This window comes from Pleurodeles waltl, chromosome 4_1, assembly GCF_031143425.1.
Source record: "Pleurodeles waltl isolate 20211129_DDA chromosome 4_1, aPleWal1.hap1.20221129, whole genome shotgun sequence".
NCBI lineage: Eukaryota > Metazoa > Chordata > Amphibia > Caudata > Salamandridae > Pleurodeles > Pleurodeles waltl.
The window spans coordinates 5543231-5564085 of NC_090442.1; positions in this window are offsets into that span (position 1 = coordinate 5543231).

Here is a 20855-nt window from a genome sequence, read left to right on the forward strand (position 1 = left end):
GAGTGTTTAAGATTTGAAGTGGGATCTTTGGTTTTACCCTTATCCCCATGCTTATCTTGAGATTTTTCACCATCTTTCTTCTTAATGTTCTCTTTGTCACCACCTGTATGAACTTTTCTGTTCACCCTTGTTCTGACCCATTTGTCTGCCTTCTTTCCCAATTCTTGGAGAGAGGTCAGATCAGAGTCCACCAAGTACTGGTGCAACAAATCAGACACACAATTATTAAGAATATGCTCTCTCAGGATCAAGTTATACAGGCTGTCATAATCAGTAACTTTACTGCCATGTAACCACCCCTCCAAGGCCTTCACTGAATGGTCAATGAAATCAACCCAGTCTTGTGAAGACTCCTTTTTGGTCTCTCTGAACTTTATCCTGTACTGTTCAGTGGTTAAGCCATAACCATCCAGGAGTGCATTCTTAAGAACTGTAAAATTATTGGCATCACTTTCTTTCACAGTAAGGAGCCTATCCCTACCTTTTCCACTAAATGATAACCATAGGATAGCAGCCCACTGCCTTTGAGGGACATCCTGTACAACACAGGCCCTCTCAAGTGCAGCAAACCACTTGTTAATGTCATCCCCCTCCTTATAAGGGGGAACTATCTTGTGCAGATTCCTGGAATCATGCTCTTTTGCAGGATGACTATGGGGAATACTGCTGCTGCCACCATGGGTTTCTAAACCCAACTTCTGTCTTTCCTTCTTTAATTCTAAAGACTGTCTATCCAAATCCAGCTGTTGCTTTTTAAGCTTCAGTCTGGTTTGTTCCACCCTCAACTTATTGAGTTCCCTTTCTAACAATCTGTCACCAGGGTTGGTGGGAGGGACATTTCTAGATACAGAGGTATGATGGGAATGAACAGAAGGAGACCTGTCCCTTACAGTGGGCACCCTAACAGCTTGGCTAACAGAAACATCAGTACCACTGTGGTGTGAGTAAATGCTTTTGCTATGATGTGAGACAACACTATTTGTATGGTGTGGCTCTTCATCATTACCAACTATGCTAGACTGTCTTGTAATGGGAAGGCTAAGAAGTTTCTTTCCTGAACCTTTACCTGGGGGAGTCCCTGGATCAGATTGAGAACCATTAGCTACTTTTTCAACAGATGGGGCACTTTTAGCCTTATCTTGTTCTCTAAGCATGTTAAGTAACAGTTCCAAGGAAGGATTCTTCCCTACACTCAAACCTCTCTCTATGCAGAGACTCCTTGCTCCTTTCCAGCTAAGGTGATCATATGCAAGTTTGGACAGATCAACATTTTGGCCTGTGCCAGACATTTTTAGAGAGAGTTAAAGTGATAGAAAAAGAGAAAAATGTTTGTCAGAGCTTTTAGAAAGACAGAGAAAAAAAACTTTTAAAACTTTTTAGAACTTTTTAGAAAGTTAGAAGTACTTTTCAGCACTTAGAAAAGAGTGAAAAGAGGAAATGCAAAACTTTTTGGCTATGTGTATATACACTGAACTTGTTTTGTATATTTTTCTCTTATGAAAAGTACAATGACAAGAGTGGTAAGTAGTCTCAAAGCACTTATCCCACCACTGCACAACCAATGTAGGAGGCTGGACTGGCTTGTAGTGAGTACAAAGGGGTACTTGCACCTTGCACCAGGCCCAGTTATCCCTTATTAGTGTATAGGGTGTCTAGCAGCTTAGGCTGATAGATAATGGTAGCTTAGCAGAGCAGCTTAGGCTGAACTAGGAGATGGGTGAAGCTACTACAGTACCACTTAGTGTCATATGCACAATATCATAAGAAAACACAATACACAGTTATACTAAAAATAAAGGTACTTTATTTTTATGACAATATGCCAAAGTATCTTAGAGTGTACCCTCAGTGAGAGGATAGGAAATATACACAAGATATATATACACAATAGCAAAAATATGCAGTATAGTCTTAGAAAACAGTGCAAACAATGTATAGTTACAATAGGATGCAATGGGGAAACATAGGGATAGGGGCAACACAAACCATATACTCCAAAAGTGGAATGCGAACCACGAATGGACCCCAAACCTATGTGACCTTGTAGAGGGTCGCTGGGACTATCAGAAAATAGTGAGAGTTAAAAAAATAACCCTCCCCAAGACCCTGAAAAGTGAGTGCAAAGTGCACTAAAGTTCCCCTAAGGATAAAGAAGTCGTGTTAGAGGAATAATGCAGGAAAGACACAAACCAACAATGCAACAACGCTGGATTTCCAATCTGGGGTACCTGTGGAACAAGGGGACCAAGTCCAAAAGTCACAAGCAAGTCGGAGATGGGCAGATGCCCAGGAAATGCCAGCTGCGGGTGCAAAGAAGCTTCTACTGGACAGAAGAAGCTGCGGTTTCTGCAGGAACGCAAAGGGCTAGAGACTTCCCCTTTGGAGAACGGATCCCTCTTGCCTTGTAGAGTCGTGCAAAAGTGTTTTCCCGCCGAAAGAACGCCAACAAGCCTTGCTAGCTGCAAATCGTGCGGTTAGCGTTTTTGCATGCTGCTGTGGCCCAGGAAGGACCAGGAGGTCGCAAATTGGACCAGAAGGTAGAGGGGACGTCGAGCAAGACAAGGAGCCCTCTTAGCAGCAGGTAGCACCCAGAGAAGTGCCAGAAACAGGCACTATGAGGATGTGTGAATCAGTGCTCACCCAAAGTCGCACAAAGAAGTCCCACGTCGCCGGAGAACAACTTAGGAGGTCGTGCAATGCAGGTTAGAGTGCCGTGGACCCAGGCTGGACTGTGCACAGAGGATTTCCGCCGGAAGTGCACGGAGGCCGGAGTAGCTGCAAAAGTCGCGGTTCCCAGCAATGCAGTCTAGCGAGGTGAGGCAAGGACTTACCTCCACCAAACTTGGACTGAAGAGTCACTGGACTGTGGGAGTCACTTGGACAGAGTTGCTGGATTCGAGGGACCTCGCTCGTCGTGCTGAGAGGAGACCCAAGGGACCGGTAATGCAGCTTTTTGGTGCCTGCGGTTGCAGGGGGAAGATTCCGTCGACCCACGGGAGATTTCTTCGGAGCTTCTAGTGCAGAGAGGAGCAGACTACCCCCACAGCATGCACCACCAGGAAAACAGTCGAGAAGGCGGCAGGATCAGCGTTACAGAGTTGCAGTAGTCGTCTTTGCTACTTTGTTGCAGTGTTGCAGGCTTCCAGCGCGGTCAGCAGTCGATTCCTTGGCAGAAGGTGAAGAGAGAGATGCAGAGGAACTCGGATGAGCTCTTGCATTCGTTATCTAAGGAAATCCCCAAAGCAGAGACCCTAAATAGCCAGAAAAGAGGGTTTGGCTACTTAGGAGAGAAGATAGGCTAGCAACACCTGAAGGAGGCTATCAGAAGGAGTCTCTGACGTCACCTGCTGGCACTGGCCACTCAGAGCAGTCCAGTGTGCCAGCTGCACCTCTGTTTCCAAGATGGCAGAGGTCTGGAGCACACTGGAGGAGCTCTGGGCACCTCCCAGGGGAGGTGCAGGTCAGGGGAGTGGTCACTCCCCTTTCCTTTGTCCAGTTTCGCGCCAGAGCAGGGCTGAGGGGTCCCTGAACCGGTGTAGACTGGCTTATGCAGAAATGGGCACCATCTGTGCCCATGAAAGCATTTCCAGAGGCTGGGGGAGGCTACTCCTCCCCAGCCCTAACACCATTTTCCAAAGGGAGAGGGTGTAACACCCTCTCTCTGAGGAAGTCCTTTGTTCTGCCTTCCTGGGCCAGGCCTGGCTGGACCCCAGGAGGGCAGAAACCTGTCTGAGGGGTCGGCAGCAGCGAAACCCCGGGAAAGGCAGTTTGACATTACCAGGGTCTGTGCTAGAGACCCGTGGGATCATGGGATTGTGCCAACAATGCCAGGATGGCATAGAGGGGGCAATTCCATGATCTTAGACATGTCACATGGCCATATTCGGAGTTACCATTGTGAAGCTACACATAGGTAGTGACCTATATGTAGTGCACGCGTGTAATGGTGTCCCCGCACTCACAAAGTCCGGGGAATTGGCCCTGAACAATGTGGGGGCACCTTGGCTAGTGACAGGGTGCCCACACACTAAGTAACTTAGCACCCAACCTTTACTAGGTAAAGGTTAGACATATAGGTGACTTATAAGTTACTTAAGTGCAGTGTAAAATGGCTGTGAAATAACGTGGACGTTATTTCACTCAGGCTGCAGTGGCAGGCCATTGTGTAAGAATTGTCAGAGCTCCCTATAGGTGGCAAAAGAAATGCTGCAGCCCATAGGGATCTCCTGGAACCCGAATACCCTGGGTACCTCAGTACCATATACTAGGGAATTATAAGGGTGTTCCAGTATGCCAATGTAAATTGGTGAAATTGGTCACTAGCCTGTTAGTGACAAATTGTAAAGAGAGAGCATAACCACTGAGGTTCTGGTTAGCAGAGCCTCAGTGAGACAGTTAGGCATCACACAGGGAACACATACATATAGGTCACAAACTTATGAGCACTGGGGTCCTGGCTAGCAGGGTCCCAGTGACACATAACAAACATACTGAAAACATTGGGTTTTCACTATGAGCACTGTGCCCTGGCTAGCAGGATCCCAGTGAGACAGTGAAAACACCCTGACATACACTCACAAACAGGCCAAAAGTGGGGGTAACAAGGCTAGAAAGAGGCTACTTTCTCACACAACCCCCCCCCCCCAAACGAAGGACAATAAGGCTAACCTTGGCCAGTTGAGACTTTATTGTCTAAGTGGTGATAAGTAGAGAGTAGCTCTGCAATAGACTGGTTACTCCCTTTATCATCCACTATATGGTTACTTCCCTGTGGGGATGTAAACCACCCTGTTTGAAGTTTTTTAGCTAAGCAACAATGTGAAGATGTATTTTCAGAGTTTCTATCAGTAAGTTTTAGTTTAGAGCAGTGGGAATTGTCCACTGAACCTATTTGTAGTGATGGAAATGCCAGACAGGGATGCTGTCTCAGAAAAGCCATAGCTGAGCAAAAACTTTGTCCATATGGCTGGAAGAGAGAACAGGGATGGTGTTTCTCTTGAGTTGGAGCAGGGCAGGGATGCTGTCCTATGAGCTCCACACTAGGGCAGGGATGCTGTCCTAAGTGTTGTGAGGCAGTGCAGAGTTTCTGCACTAAAGTTTCTCTGGGAGGGTTGGAGGGATGCTCCATGTTAACTAAAATGGTGCTCTTTTTCTCACCAATGTTAGTTATCCCACAGAGAGGTACTTCTGCCTCAGGGAGTACAGCTTTGCCAGCTGATGATTCCCTTGGAACAGGTGCCACCCCAGGAGAGGTTTCTCCCACCACAGGAATGATATCCTGAATGGCAGGGTGGTTAGGGGATACTGTGATACCCTTTTTACCTGTTGATGGAGAGGGATCCTGAGTTTTCAGGCCTTCTCTCCTTTGATTTTTCATTTCAGTAGAAATGAGAGGAACCAATTCCTCTGGGATGCCCAGCATGGCTGCATGGGCATAAAACTCTACATCAGCCCAACCTGAGGCCTCTAGGTCATTACCTAAGAGACAGTCTACAGGTAAGCTAGGTGATACCACCACCTGCTTAGGGCCAGTAACTCCACCCCAACTAAACTGAATTATAGCTAAGGGAAGAAACTTAGTGGAGTTATGGACATCAATAATCTTATACTGTTGTCCAATGATGTGTTGATCAGGGTGCACTAGATTTTCAGTCACCAAAGTGATACTGGCACCTGTGTCCCTGTAGGCCAAGGCCTCAACACCATTTATTGAAACTGTCTGCCTGTACTTATCCATTGTAAGGGGACAAGCAGCCAGTGTGGCAAGGCCAATGCCACTAGGTGTGACAGAAACTGTCTTGGGACTGACTACCCCAGTTTCTATGATGGACCCATAAGTGAACCCAACTACACCCTTTGCTTGACTGTTGCCAGCAGTCCCACCACTAGTACCACTACTGCTAGGGGCACTAGAGCTTGATGTATTAGTGGTGGTAGGCTCAGGGGGTTTACCTGGACAGGACTTATCCCCTGGCCTATGGCCTCTGTTTTTACACACAAAGCACCAAGGCTTTTTAATGTGTGTGGGTTGAGAAGAAGAGGAAGAATTTGTTTTATCCCCACCCCCTGAAGAGTGTTTAAGATTTGAAGTGGGATCTTTGGTTTTACCCTTATCCCCATGCTTATCTTGAGATTTTTCACCATCTTTCTTCTTAATGTTCTCTTTGTCACCACCTGTATGAACTTTTCTGTTCACCCTTGTTCTGACCCATTTGTCTGCCTTCTTTCCCAATTCTTGGGGAGAGGTCAGATCAGAGTCCACCAAGTACTGGTGCAACAAATCAGACACACAATTATTAAGAATATGCTCTCTCAGGATCAAGTTATACAGGCTGTCATAATCAGTAACTTTACTGCCATGTAACCACCCCTCCAAGGCCTTCACTGAATGGTCAATGAAATCAACCCAGTCTTGTGAAGACTCCTTTTTGGTCTCTCTGAACTTTATCCTGTACTGTTCAGTGGTTAAGCCATAACCATCCAGGAGTGCATTCTTAAGAACTGTAAAATTATTGGCATCACTTTCTTTCACAGTAAGGAGCCTATCCCTACCTTTTCCACTAAATGATAACCATAGGATAGCAGCCCACTGCCTTTGAGGGACATCCTGTACAACACAGGCCCTCTCAAGTGCAGCAAACCACTTGTTAATGTCATCCCCCTCCTTATAAGGGGGAACTATCTTGTGCAGATTCCTGGAATCATGCTCTTTTGCAGGATGACTATGGGGAATACTGCTGCTGCCACCATGGGTTTCTAAACCCAACTTCTGTCTTTCCTTCTCTAATTCTAAAGACTGTCTATCCAAATCCAGCTGTTGCTTTTTAAGCTTCAGTCTGGTTTGTTCCACCCTCAACTTATTGAGTTCCCTTTCTAACAATCTGTCATCAGGGTTGGTGGGAGGGACATTTCTAGATACAGAGGTATGATGGGAATGAACAGAAGGAGACCTGTCCCTTACAGTGGGCACCCTAACAGCTTGGCTAACAGAAACATCAGTACCACTGTGGTGTGAGTAAATGCTTTTGCTATGATGTGAGACAACACTATTTGTATGGTGTGGCTGTTCATCATTACCAACTATGCTAGACTGTCTTGTAATGGGAAGGCTAAGAAGTTTCTTTCCTGAACCTTTACCTGGGGGAGTCCCTGGATCAGATTGAGAACCATTAGCTACTTTTTCAACAGATGGGGCACTTTTAGCCTTATCTTGTTCTCTAAGCATGTTAAGTAACAGTTCCAAGGAAGGATTCTTCCCTACACTCAAACCTCTCTCTATGCAGAGACTCCTTGCTCCTTTCCAGCTAAGGTGATCATATGCAAGTTTGGACAGATCAACATTTTGGCCTGTGCCAGACATTTTTAGAGAGAGTTAAAGTGATAGAAAAAGAGAAAAATGTTTGTCAGAGCTTTTAGAAAGACAGAGAAAAAAAACTTTTTAAACTTTTTAGAACTTTTTAGAAAGTTAGAAGTACTTTTCAGCACTTAGAAAAGAGTGAAAAGAGGAAATGCAAAACTTTTTGGCTATGTGTATATACACTGAACTTGTTTTGTATATTTTTCTCTTATGAAAAGTACAATGACAAGAGTGGTAAGTAGTCTCAAAGCACTTATCCCACCACTGCACAACCAATGTAGGAGGCTGGACTGGCTTGTAGTGAGTACAAAGGGGTACTTGCACCTTGCACCAGGCCCAGTTATCCCTTATTAGTGTATAGGGTGTCTAGCAGCTTAGGCTGATAGATAATGGTAGCTTAGCAGAGCAGCTTAGGCTGAACTAGGAGACGGGTGAAGCTACTACAGTACCACTTAGTGTCATATGCACAATATCATAAGAAAACACAATACACAGTTATACTAAAAATAAAGGTACTTTATTTTTATGACAATATGCCAAAGTATCTTAGAGTGTACCCTCAGTGAGAGGATAGGAAATATACACAAGATATATATACACAATAGCAAAAATATGCAGTATAGTCTTAGAAAACAGTGCAAACAATGTATAGTTACAATAGGATGCAATGGGGAAACATAGGGATAGGGGCAACACAAACCATATACTCCAAAAGTGGAATGCGAACCACGAATGGACCCCAAACCTATGTGACCTTGTAGAGGGTCGCTGGGACTATCAGAAAATAGTGAGAGTTAGAAAAATAACCCTCCCCAAGACCCTGAAAAGTGAGTGCAAAGTGCACTAAAGTTCCCCTAAGGATAAAGAAGTCGTGTTAGAGGAATAATGCAGGAAAGACACAAACCAACAATGCAACAACGCTGGATTTCCAATCTGGGGTACCTGTGGAACAAGGGGACCAAGTCCAAAAGTCACAAGCAAGTCGGAGATGGGCAGATGCCCAGGAAATGCCAGCTGCGGGTGCAAAGAAGCTTCTACTGGACAGAAGAAGCTGCGGTTTCTGCATGAACGCAAAGGGCTAGAGACTTCCCCTTTGGAGGACGGATCCCACTTGCCTTGTAGAGTCGTGCAAAAGTGTTTTCCCGCCGAAAGAACGCCAACAAGCCTTGCTAGCTGCAAATCGTGCTGTTAGCGTTTTTGCATGCTGCTGTGGCCCAGGAAGGACCAGGAGGTCGCAAATTGGACCAAGAGGTAGAGGGGACGTCGAGCAAGACAAGGAGCCCTCTTAGCAGCAGTTAGCCCCCAGAGAAGTGCCAGAAACAGGCACTATGAGGATGCGTGAATCAGTGCTCACCCAAAGTCGCACAAAGAAGTCCCACGTCGCCGGAGAACAACTTAGGAGGTCGTGCAATGCAGGTTAGAGTGCCGTGGACCCAGGCTGGACTGTGCACAAAGGATTTCCGCCGGAAGTGCACGGAGGCCGGAGTAGCTGCAAAAGTCGCCGGGTCCCAGCAATGCAGTCTAGCGAGGTGAGGCAAGGACTTACCTCCACCAAACTTGGACTGAAGAGTCACTGGACTGTGGGAGTCACTTGGACAGAGTTGCTGGATTCCAGGGACCTCGCTCGTCGTGCTGAGAGGAGACCCAAGGGACCGGTAATGCAGCTTTTTGGTGCCTGCGGTTGCAGGGGGAAGATTCCGTCGACCCACGGGAGATTTCTTCGGAGCTTCTAGTGCAGAGAGGTGCAGACTACCCCCACAGCATGCACCACCAGGAAAACAGTCGAGAAGGCGGCAGGATCAGCGTTACAGAGTTGCAGTAGTCGTCTTTGCTACTTTGTTGCAGTGTTGCAGGCTTCCAGCGCGGTCAGCAGTCGATTCCTTGGCAGAAGGTGAAGAGAGAGATGCAGAGGAACTTGGATGAGCTCTTGCATTCGTTATCTAAGGAAATCCCCAAAGCAGAGACCCTAAATAGCCAGAAAAGAAGGTTTGGCTACTTAGGAGAGAAGATAGGCTAGCAACACCTGAAGGAGGCTATCAGAAGGAGTCTCTGACGTCACCTGCTGGCACTGGCCACTCAGAGCAGTCCAGTGTGCCAGCTGCACCTCTGTTTCCAAGATGGCAGAGGTCTGGAGCACACTGGAGGAGCTCTGGGCACCTCCCAGGGGAGGTGCAGGTCAGGGGAGTGGTCACTCCCCTTTCCTTTGTCCAGTTTCGCGCCAGAGCAGGGCTGAGGGGTCCCTGAACCGGTGTAGACTGGCTTATGCAGAAATGGGCACCATCTGTGCCCATGAAAGCATTTCCAGAGGCTGGGGGAGGCTACTCCTCCCCAGCCCTAACACCATTTTCCAAAGGGAGAGGGTGTAACACCCTCTCTCTGAGGAAGTCCTTTGTTCTGCCTTCCTGGGCCAGGCCTGGCTGGACCCCAGGAGGGCAGAAACCTGTCTGAGGGGTCGGCAGCAGCAGCAGCTGCAGTGAAACCCCGGGAAAGGCAGTTTGGCATAACCAGGGTCTGTGCTAGAGACCCTTGGGATCATGGGATTGTGCCAACAATGCCAGGATGGCATAGAGGGGGCAATTCCATGATCTTAGACATGTCACATGGCCATATTCGGAGTTACCATATTGAAGCTACACATAGGTAGTGACCTATATGTAGTGCACGTGTGTAATGGTGTCCCCGCACTCACAAAGTCCGGGGAATTGGCCCTGAACAATGTGGGGGCACCTTGGCTAGTGACAGGGTGCCCACACACTAAGTAACTTAGCACCCAACCTTTACTAGGTAAAGGTTAGACATATAGGTGACTTATAAGTTACTTAAGTGCAGTGTAAAATGGCTGTGAAATAACGTGGACGTTATTTCACTCAGGCTGCAGTGGCAGGCCATTGTGTAAGAATTGTCAGAGCTCCCTATAGGTGGCAAAAGAAATGCTGCAGCCCATAGGGATCTCCTGGAACCCGAATACCCTGGGTACCTCAGTACCATATACTAGGGAATTATAAGGGTGTTCCAGTATGCCAATGTAAATTGGTGAAATTGGTCACTAGCCTGTTAGTGACAAATTGTAAAGAGAGAGCATAACCACTGAGGTTCTGGTTAGCAGAGCCTCAGTGAGACAGTTAGGCATCACACAGGGAACACATACATATAGGTCACCAACTTATGAGCACTGGGGTCCTGGCTAGCAGGGTCCCAGTGACACATAACAAACATACTGAAAACATTGGGTTTTCACTATGAGCACTGTGCCCTGGCTAGCAGGATCCCAGTGAGACAGTGAAAACACCCTGACATACACTCACAAACAGGCCAAAAGTGGGGGTAACAAGGCTAGAAAGAGGCTACTTTCTCACACAACCCCCCCCCCAAACGAAGGACAATAAGGCTAACCTTGGCCAGTTGAGACTTTATTGTCTAAGTGGTGATAAGTAGAGAGTAGCTCTGCAATAGACTGGTTACTCCCTTTATCATCCACTATATGGTTACTTCCCTGTGGGGATGTAAACCACCCTGTTTGAAGTTTTTTAGCTAAGCAACAATGTGAAGATGTATTTTCAGAGTTTCGATCAGTAAGTTTTAGTTTAGAGCAGTGGGAATTGTCCACTGAACCTATTTGTAGTGATGGAAATGCCAGACAGGGATGCTGTCTCAGAAAAGCCATAGCTGAGCAAAAACTTTGTCCATATGGCTGGAAGAGAGAACAGGGATGGTGTTTCTCTTGAGTTGGAGCAGGGCAGGGATGCTGTCCTATGAGCTCCACACTAGGGCAGGGATGCTGTCCTAAGTGTTGTGAGGCAGTGCAGAGTTTCTGCACTAAAGTTTCTCTGGGAGGGTTGGAGGGATGCTCCATGTTAACTAAAATGGTGCTCTTTTTCTCACCAATGTTAGTTATCCCACAGAGAGGTACTTCTACCTCAGGGAGTACAGCTTTGCCAGCTGATGATTCCCTTGGAACAGGTGCCACCCCAGGAGAGGTTTCTCCCACCACAGGAATGGTATCCTGAATGGCAGGGTGGTTAGGGGATACTGTGATACCCTTTTTACCTGTTGATGGAGAGGGATCCTGAGTTTTCAGGCCTTCTCTCCTTTGCTTTTTCATTTCAGTAGAAATGAGAGGAACCAATTCCTCTGGGATGCCCAGCATGGCTGCATGGGCATAAAACTCTACATCAGCCCAACCTGAGGCCTCTAGGTCATTACCTAAGAGACAGTCTACAGGTAAGCTAGGTGATACCACCACCTGCTTAGGGCCAGTAACTCCACCCCAACTAAACTGAATTATAGCTAAGGGAAGAAACTTAGTGGAGTTATGGACATCAATAATCTTATACTGTTGTCCAATGATGTGTTGATCAGGGTGCACTAGATTTTCAGTCACCAAAGTGATACTGGCACCTGTGTCCCTGTAGGCCAAGGCCTCAACACCATTTATTGAAACTGTCTGCCTGTACTTATCCATTGTAAGGGGACAAGCAGCCAGTGTGGCAAGGCCAATGCCACTAGGTGTGACAGAAACTGTCTTGGGACTGACTACCCCAGTTTCTATTATGGACCCATAAGTGAACCCAACTACACCCTTAACTTGACTGTTGCCAGCAGTCCCACCACTAGTACCACTACTGCTAGGGGCACTAGAGCTTGATGTATTAGTGGTGGTAGGCTCAGGGGGTTTACCTGGACAGGACTTATCCCCTTGCCTATGGCCTCTGTTTTTACACACAAAGCACCAAGGCTTTTTAATGTGTGCAGGTTGAGAAGAAGAGGAAGAATTTGTTTTATCCCCACCCTCTGAAGAGTGTTTAAGATTTGAAGTGGGATCTTTGGTTTTACCCTTATCCCCATGCTTATCTTGAGATTTTTCACCATCTTTCTTCTTGCCATCATTGTCACCCCCTGTATGAACTTTTCTGTTCACCCTTGTTCTGACCCATTTGTCTGCCTTCTTTCCCAATTCTTGGGGAGAGGTCAGATCAGAGTCCACCAAGTATTGGTGCAACAAATCAGACACACAATTATTAAGTATATGCTCTCTCAGGATTATGTTATATAGGCTTTCATAGTCAGTCACCTTACTGCCATGTAACCACCCCTCCAAAGCGTTCACTGAATGGTCAACAAAATCAACCCAGTCTTGTGAAGACTCCTTTTTGGTCTCTCTGAACTTCATCCTGTACTGTTCAGTGGTTAAGCCATAACCATCCAGGAGTGCATTCTTAAGAACTGTAAAATTATTGGCATCACTTTCTTTCACAGTAAGGAGCCTATCCCTACCCTTTCCACTAAATGATAGCCATAGGATAGCAGCCCACTGCCTTTGAGGGACATCCTGTACAACACAGGCCCTCTCAAGTGCAGCAAACCACTTGTTAATGTCATCCCCCTCCTTATAAGGGGGAACTATCTTGTGCAGATTCCTAGAATCATGCTCTTTTGCAGGATGACTATGGGGAATACTGCTGCTGCCACCATGGGTTTCTAAACCCAGTTTCTGTCTCTCCTTCTCTACTTCTAAAGTCTGTCTATCCAAATCCAGCTGTTGCTTCTTGAGCTTCAGTCTGGTTTGTTCCACTCTCAATCTATTGAGCTCCCTTTCTAACACTCTGTCATCAGGGTGGGTGGGTGGGACATTCCTTGAAACAGAAGTATGGTGAGAATGAACAGAAGGAGACCTGGCCCTAACAGATGGCACCCTAACAGCTTGGCTAACAGAAACATCACTTCTACTATGATGTGAAGGAATACTCTTGCTAGGATGTGAGACAACACTATCAGTATGGTGTGACTCTACATCAGTACCAACTATGCTAGGCTGTCTTGTAATGGGCAGGCTTGGAAGTTTCTTTCCTGAATCTTTTTCTAGGGGTGTCCCTGGATCAGATTGTGAACCATTAGCTACTTTTTCAAAAGAAGGGGCACCTCTAGCCTTATCCTGTTCTATAAGCATGTTAACCAATAGTTCTCTGGGGGGATTCTTCCCTACACTTAAACCTCTTTCTATGCAGAGACTCCTTGCTCCTTTCCAGCTAAGGTGATCATAAGCAGGTTTGGACAGATCAACAGTTTGGCCTGTGCCAGACATTTTAGAAAGTGTTTTAGTGACAGAAAAAGGAACAAAAAGTTTGTCAGAACTTTTTAGAAAGACAGAAAAAAACTTTTACAACTTTTTAAGAACTTTTAAAAAGTTTAGAAGTACTTTTCAGCACTTTAGAAAAGAAGTGAGAAAAGAAATGCAAAACCTTTTGGTTAGGTGTACATACACTGAACTTGTTTCGTATATTTTTCTCTTATGAAAAGTACAATGTCAAAAGTGATAAGTAGATACAGAGCATTTATCCCACCACTGCACAACCAATGTAGGAGGCTGGACTGGCTTGTAGTGAGTACCTAGGGGTACTTGCATCTTGCACCAGGCCCAGTTATCCCTTATTAGTGTATAGGGTGTCTAGCAGCTTAGGCTGATAGATCATGGTAGCTTAGCAGAGCAGATTAGGCTGAACTAGGAGACGAGTGAAGCTCCTACAGTACCATTAGTGTCATATGCACAATATCATAAGAAAACACAATACACAGATATACTAAAAATAAAGGTACTTTATTTTTATGACAATATGCCAAAAGTATCTCAGTGAGTACCCTCAGTATGAGGATAGCAAATATACACAAGATATATGTACACAATACCAAAAATATGCAGTATAGTATTAGAAAACAGTGCAAACAATGTATAGTTACAATAGGATGCAATGGGGACACATAGGGATAGGGGCAACACAAACCATATACTCCAAAAGTGTAATGCGAACCACGAATGGACCCCAAACCTATGTAACCTCGTAGAGGGTCGCTGGGACTGTAAGAAAACAGTGAGGGTTAGAAAAATAGCCCACCCCAAGACCCTGAAAAGTGAGTGCAAAGTGCACTAAAGTTCCCCAAAGGACATAGAAGTCGTGATAGGGGAATTCTGCAGGAAAGACACAAATCAGCAATGCAACAACGATGGATTTCCAAACGAGGGTACCTGTGGAACAAGGGGACCAAGTCCAAAATTCACAAGCAAGTCGGAGATGGGCAGATGCCCAGGAAATGCCAGCTGTGGGTGCAAAGAAGCTACTACTGGACAGTAGAAGCTGAAGATTCTGCAGGAACGACAAGGGCTAGGAACTTCCCCTTTGGAGGTCGGATCCCTCACGCCGTGGAGAGTCGTGCAGAAGTGTTTTCCTGAAGAAAGACCGCCAACAAGCCTTGCTAGCTGCAAATCGTGCGGTTAGGGTTTTTTTGGATGCTGCTGTGGCCCAGGAGAGACCAGGATGTTGCCAATTGCGACTGGGGACTGAGGGGGCATCGAACAAGACAAGGAGCCCTCTCAGAAGCAGGCAGCACCCGGAGAAGTGCCGGAACAGGCACTACGAAGTGGAGTGAAATGGTGCTCACCCGAAGTTGCACAAAGGAGTCCCATGCCGCCGGAGGACAACTTAGGAGGTCGTGCAATGCAGGTTCGAGTGCTGTGGACCCCGGCTTGGCTGTGCACAAAGGATTTCCGCCAGAAGTGCACAGAGGCCGGAGTAGCTGCAAAAGTCGCGGTTCCCAGCAATGCAGTCTGGCGTGGGGAGGCAAGGACTTACCTCCACCAAACTTGGACTAAAGAGTCACTGGACTGTGGGAGTCACTTGGACAGAGTTGCTGGATTCAAGGGACCTCGCTCGTCGTGCTGAGAGGAGACCCAGGGGACCTCTGATGCAGTTCTTTGGTGCCTGCGGTTGCAGGGGGACGATTCCGTCGACCCACAGGAGATTTCTTCGAAGCTTCTAGTGCAGAGAGGAGGCAGACTACCCCCACAGCATGCACCACCAGGAAAACAGTCGAGAAGGCGGCAGGATCAGCGTTACAGAGTTGCAGTAGTCGTCTTCGCTACTTTGTTGCAGTTTTGCAGGCTTCCAGCGCGGTCAGCAGTCGATTCCTTGGCAGAAGGTGAAGAGAGAGATGCAGAGGAACTCGGATGAGCTCTTGCATTCGATATCTAAGGAAATCCCCAAAGCAGAGACCCTAAATAGCCAGAAAAGAGGGTTTGACTACTTAGGAGAGAAGATAGGCTAGCAACACCTGAAGGAGCCTATCAGAAGGAGTCTCTGACGTCACCTGCTGGCACTGGCCACTCAGAGCAGTCCAGTGTGCCAGCAGCACCTCTGTTTCCAAGATGGCAGAGGTCTGGAGCACACTGGAGGAGCTCTGGGCACCTCCCAGGGGAGGTGCAGGTCAGGGGAGTGGTCACTCCCCTTTCCTTTGTCCAGTTTCGCGCCAGAGCAGGGCTGAGGGGTCCCTGAACCGGTGTAGACTGGCTTATGCAGAAATGGGCACCATCTGTGCCCATGAAAGCATTTCTAGAGGCTGGGGGAGGCTACTCCTCCCCAGCCCTAACACCATTTTCCAAAGGGAGAGGGTGTAACACCCTCTCTCAGAGGAAATCCTTTGTTCTGACTTCCTGGGCCAGGCCTGGCTGGACCCCAGGAGGGCAGAAACCTGTCTGAGGGGTCGGCAGCAGCAGCAGCTGCAGTGAAACCCCGGGAAAGGCAGTTTGGCAGTACCAGGGTATGTGCTAGAGACCCATGGGATCATGGGATTGTGCCAACAATGCCAGGATGGCATAGAGGGGGCAATTCCATGATCTTAGACATGTTACATGGCCATATTCGGAGTTACCATTGTGAAGCTACACATAGGTAGTGACCTATATGTAGTGCACGCGTGTAATGGTGTCCCCGCACTCACAAAGTCCGGGGAATTGGCCCTGAACAATGTGGGGGCACCTTGGCTAGTGCCAGGGTGCCCACACACTAAGTAACTTAGCACCCAACCTTTACTAGGTAAAGGTTAGACATATAGGTGACTTATAAGTTACTTAAGTGCAGTGTAAAATGGCTGTGAAATAACATGGACGTTATTTCACTCAGGCTGCAGTGGCAGGCCTGTGTAAGAATTGTCAGAGCTCCCTATGGGTGGCAAAAGAAATGCTGCAGCCCATAGGGATCTCCTGGAACCCCAATACCCTGGGTACCTCAGTACCATATACTAGGGAATTATAAGGGTGTTCCAGTATGCCAATGTAAATTGGTGAAATTGGTCACTAGCTTGTTAGTGACTAATTGTAAAGAGAGAGCATAACCACTGAGGTTCTGGTTAGCAGAGCCTCAGTGAGACAGTTAGGCATCACACAGGGAACACATACATATAGGTCACAAACTTATGAGCACTGGGGTCCTAGCTAGGAGGATCCCAGTGAGACAGTGAAAACACCCTGACATACACTCACAAACAGGCCAAAAGTGGGGGTAACAAGGCTAGAAAGAGGCTACTTTCTCACAACAAGTACTGGTGATACATGAGCAGCAGGTTCGGGGGCACAAGTATTGGTGATACTTACTTGAGCAGCAGGTGTAGTGCACTGGGACACAAGTACAGGTGATACACGAGCAGCAGGTGCAGTGCACTGGTACGCAAGTACTGGTGATACTTACATGAGCAGCAGACACTTTGTATTTCCTGTAAATGGGTGAGTGGGTCACTGCGTTTAACACTGAGATCCTTCTGTTACTTGCAGTTCATAAATTGTAAGTCACAGTACATCCTGTACATTGATTTGCACACAGGATTTATTTCACTACATAATATATATGTGTGATGTACACCCTCCATTGGGACGAGAAGCGCTGTAAAAGAAATAAAACAAAATAGTGCTATTTAAATCTTTATTTGTGTAAATACTGGGAAATTTCAGCGTCACCACAGACGCCATATTAAGAAAAACTTTGGCCCTCGTTATGAACATGGCGGTTCAGACCGCCATGCCGCAGATGGCAGAAAAGACCGCCACCGGCATGGCGGTCTGAACCGCCATATAATCAACCTCCACCGCCAGGCTGCCTCCAACAGGTAGCCTGATGGTGGAAGGAATCATCATCTGACAGGCCAGCGCTGCTGCCCCTCGGATAATGATCTCTACAGCCACCAGCCTCTCCCTGGAGGGTTCCCCCACCAGGGAAAGGCTGGTGGAAGTGGTGCTCCGGGTCCCCCTGAGGGCCCCTGCACTGCCCATGCACTTGGCGTGTGTGGTGCAGGGGCCTCTGTGCAGTGCCCCATCGTGCAGGTCACTGCCCGATTTACGGGCAGTGATCTGCGTGACGGGTGCAGCTGCACCCACCGCACAGAGACATTGACAGCAGCTCCATGTGGAGCCGCGGGCAATGTCCCGGCCAGGCATTCTGCTGAGCCCAGCAAAATGTTCTTTATGTGGCCGACGGGGAACCAGGGGGGCTGGCGTCAGTGAAATGACCACCAGCCTGAACACGCCGTGTTCATAATGAGGGCCTTTGCATTTAAATTAGACTTTCAACAAGACCAGAGAGTTCAAAATGATAAGAAGCCCTTTCTCTGCACTGAATGAGGAAATAACTTTACTCTCCAAACAACACTTAAACACCACTTGAAAATCCACAATGGTGAAATTAAGAAATGTTTTTCCTGCAGAGTGTGGGAAGAGATTTGTGTATGTGTCAGATTTAGAACATCACCAAAGAATCCACACTGCTCAGAGCAGGCGTTAAAAGGAGGCTTCCATTGCTTACAATGGGCCTCTGGATGCTTTGCAGGATTAGTGTCACAATTTCTGACACTAATCGTGAAAAGCGCCACACTAGCGTAAAAAATTCTGACGCTACTCCCCTGACTACCACATGGCGCACACATTGTGGTGTTAGGAGGACGCTAAGGGCTGCAAGAAAAGTGGCGCTGACTTTTTGTCTAAATTTAGACTTTTGGTCTAGTGCACCTTCGTAAATTGGGCCCATATTTTCTAAAAACCTCGAAATCAGAACCGTGTCCAACCAATCCTCCTTGAATAAAGTGGTGGAGACTACATTTTTCTGGGTATGCACTGGGTGAAAGATTTGTATGCTGAAGTTGTTGTTAGATAACCAACAGCAGTTGCAAGTAATTTTAAAAGAAAGTGTTTTTCCAGTGCTCGGGGACAGCACCGTTGGTGTTCCAACATTTTCCGAAAGGATAGTTAGTTCAGTTGTGTACTATGTTGTGGACTGTGGGTATTCCAGAGCTTTGGGTCCAGCATTCACTGGTATTTGCTCCCAAGTGTAATTTATATACTCGAACTTTGGCTGACTCGAGATTCCTGCTCGGAGTTATGTGGGCCTTTCTCTTCATTGCCTTCCCAGCCCTTGTTCCAGGACAATTTGTTTTGGTGCATAGGAATTTGGCTCCATCTTATTGTGACTTCAGTTGATTGTGAACTTTGCTGGCAGATTTTGTGTCCACCCTACTCTGTCAATTATGCTTTTGATTAGTCATGTAGATTACACAAGGTCTTTGCTTAGTCCTGTGTAGACCATATCTAATTTATTTTTGGGTAATCTAGTGAAGATCTTTTGAGCTCTTTGGACAGTCCTGTGTAGATCACTTGAGCTCTTTAGACAGATCACAAGTCTCTCTTTACATAGTCACAGGTAGATGATGTGAACTCTTTTGAAGGCCCCAGGTAGAGCACAGAAGCTATTTTGATAGCTCATGCACATTCTTGGGGTCTGTCTGTAATCCCAAGTAGTTCACATGAGCCCTTTGGGTAGTTCCATGTAGGCCACATTGTGATCTATATTTTTACATGCTATTCTGTCTGAAGGAGTGGTAGAACCTTGTAGAGTAAGTTAGTTGGAAGTAGTTGTAGAGTAAGTTTGAAATTGGTTTACTCTACAAATATATTTATTTGTGTCATGAACCAAATTACTCCTAAATTCTTTACATTTTGAGCTGAGATTAGTACTCATGTCATGGCTGGTGCCCATCTTCTCTTGTTCACTTCATTAGTGGAAGTTCAGTTTTTGGTTCCATTGTGCAGAAGAGGCACCTCTCGTCCAGTGCTAGATGTGGGTTAAGCGTTCTGGGATGGTAGCTTTGGCTCAACTTCCTTTACAATACTAGACGGGACAAGCCCATTAAATGGATTTGTGGCTGTTTCAGATGGGGTAATTGTACATTATCTAGCTATGGTGCCTGAATGGTGGTAAATGAACCAACCCAGTGTTAATTTCATATGAAGTGAAAACTGTGAAATGGGGCATGTGGCACTTGAGGCCATCCTGAAAGTGGTTGTTAAGATTGTTTAATGTGGTTGGACCTTTAATGTTACTTCATATCTGGGGAAGGCTTATGTCAGTGATATGATTGTGCTTGCCAAACAAACTTGTGGATTTCACTATGGACATGCACTCATACCCAACCTAAGCGGGTGATTGTAAAGGATGTAATAATCAGTTGTACTTTGCACAGCATAGCCTTGTTGACTTATGTGGGGGTCACTCTCCACACACTGAAGGTTGAGGGCAGTTTAGCCTCCTGGAGTCTACAATGAAAGTTGGGGTTTAGGCTGAAGGAAGGTGTCCAGCCATAAGTAAAGTTTGATCAGAGCTCATCTCCATTTACAAACACTTCCAGGATGCACAGAAATCGCTGCTGCTTGTGAAGGACTATCATATCTGTCTAGGATTGGATCACATGCCCTATCCCACATAAGACAGTTGGAGACTGGAGCGATGTATCCTTGGATTGAACCCCCATTAGACAGCCGCGGTCGGAATAGCAAAGGAAGCACCGCCAGCCTGTTGGCGGTGCTTCCGTGGTCGTCAGAATGACCCCCATAATGTTTTCAAATATTCAATTTGATCAATACACAAATTCGATTGGTTTGAATTGTTATTATTGTTTCATCCTGGACTGTTCTAATATTTCTCGAATGCATAGATGATGTCAGTTCATAATTTGGAAGATTTATTACTAAATCTGGCTTATCTATTATTGTTTCTTCTGGCTCCTGAGGGGATATTGTCTCTTTCCACTTTCTTTTGGCTCTTCTAGTTTTTCTCTTCTGTTTTCTGTTTGATCCATTTTTCTTCCAACTCCTCGGTTCCGATTTCTTCCTCTTCCTCTCATTAACCGTTGATCCAGATATAGTACTTGCATTTCCTCTAAAAAAGTATTTCTACATGAAATATCCATACGTTCTGGGGAGCTTTCCCCTTCACTTATGTCAGATTCACTGGGAGTATCTTCATTACTTGGAACAACCTTCAGATCCTTTCGTTGTATATCAAATTTGAGACTCTCAAATCTTCTAGCAAAAGTTAGAATCCTACCATATTTATAATCTTTTTCATCCCGTATGAATTTATTTTTCTTGCGTTCCTGTATTTCAGTCTCATATTTGTCCAGTCTACCTTCCATATATGTCCTAAGTAATGATTGTTCATCCTTCTCTTTACTTTTATCAATCTTTTCTTCCACATCCTTAATTTGATTGTAAATCTCTTCTAAGTCTAATTTAGCGTATTTAATAAGAATTCTCATCATATTTAATGAGCACTGTGTGTTATTTTCCTCCCATTCCTTAATTTAATTAATTCTGAATTTGCTCCTAAATATGTTGGTATGGTAAAAA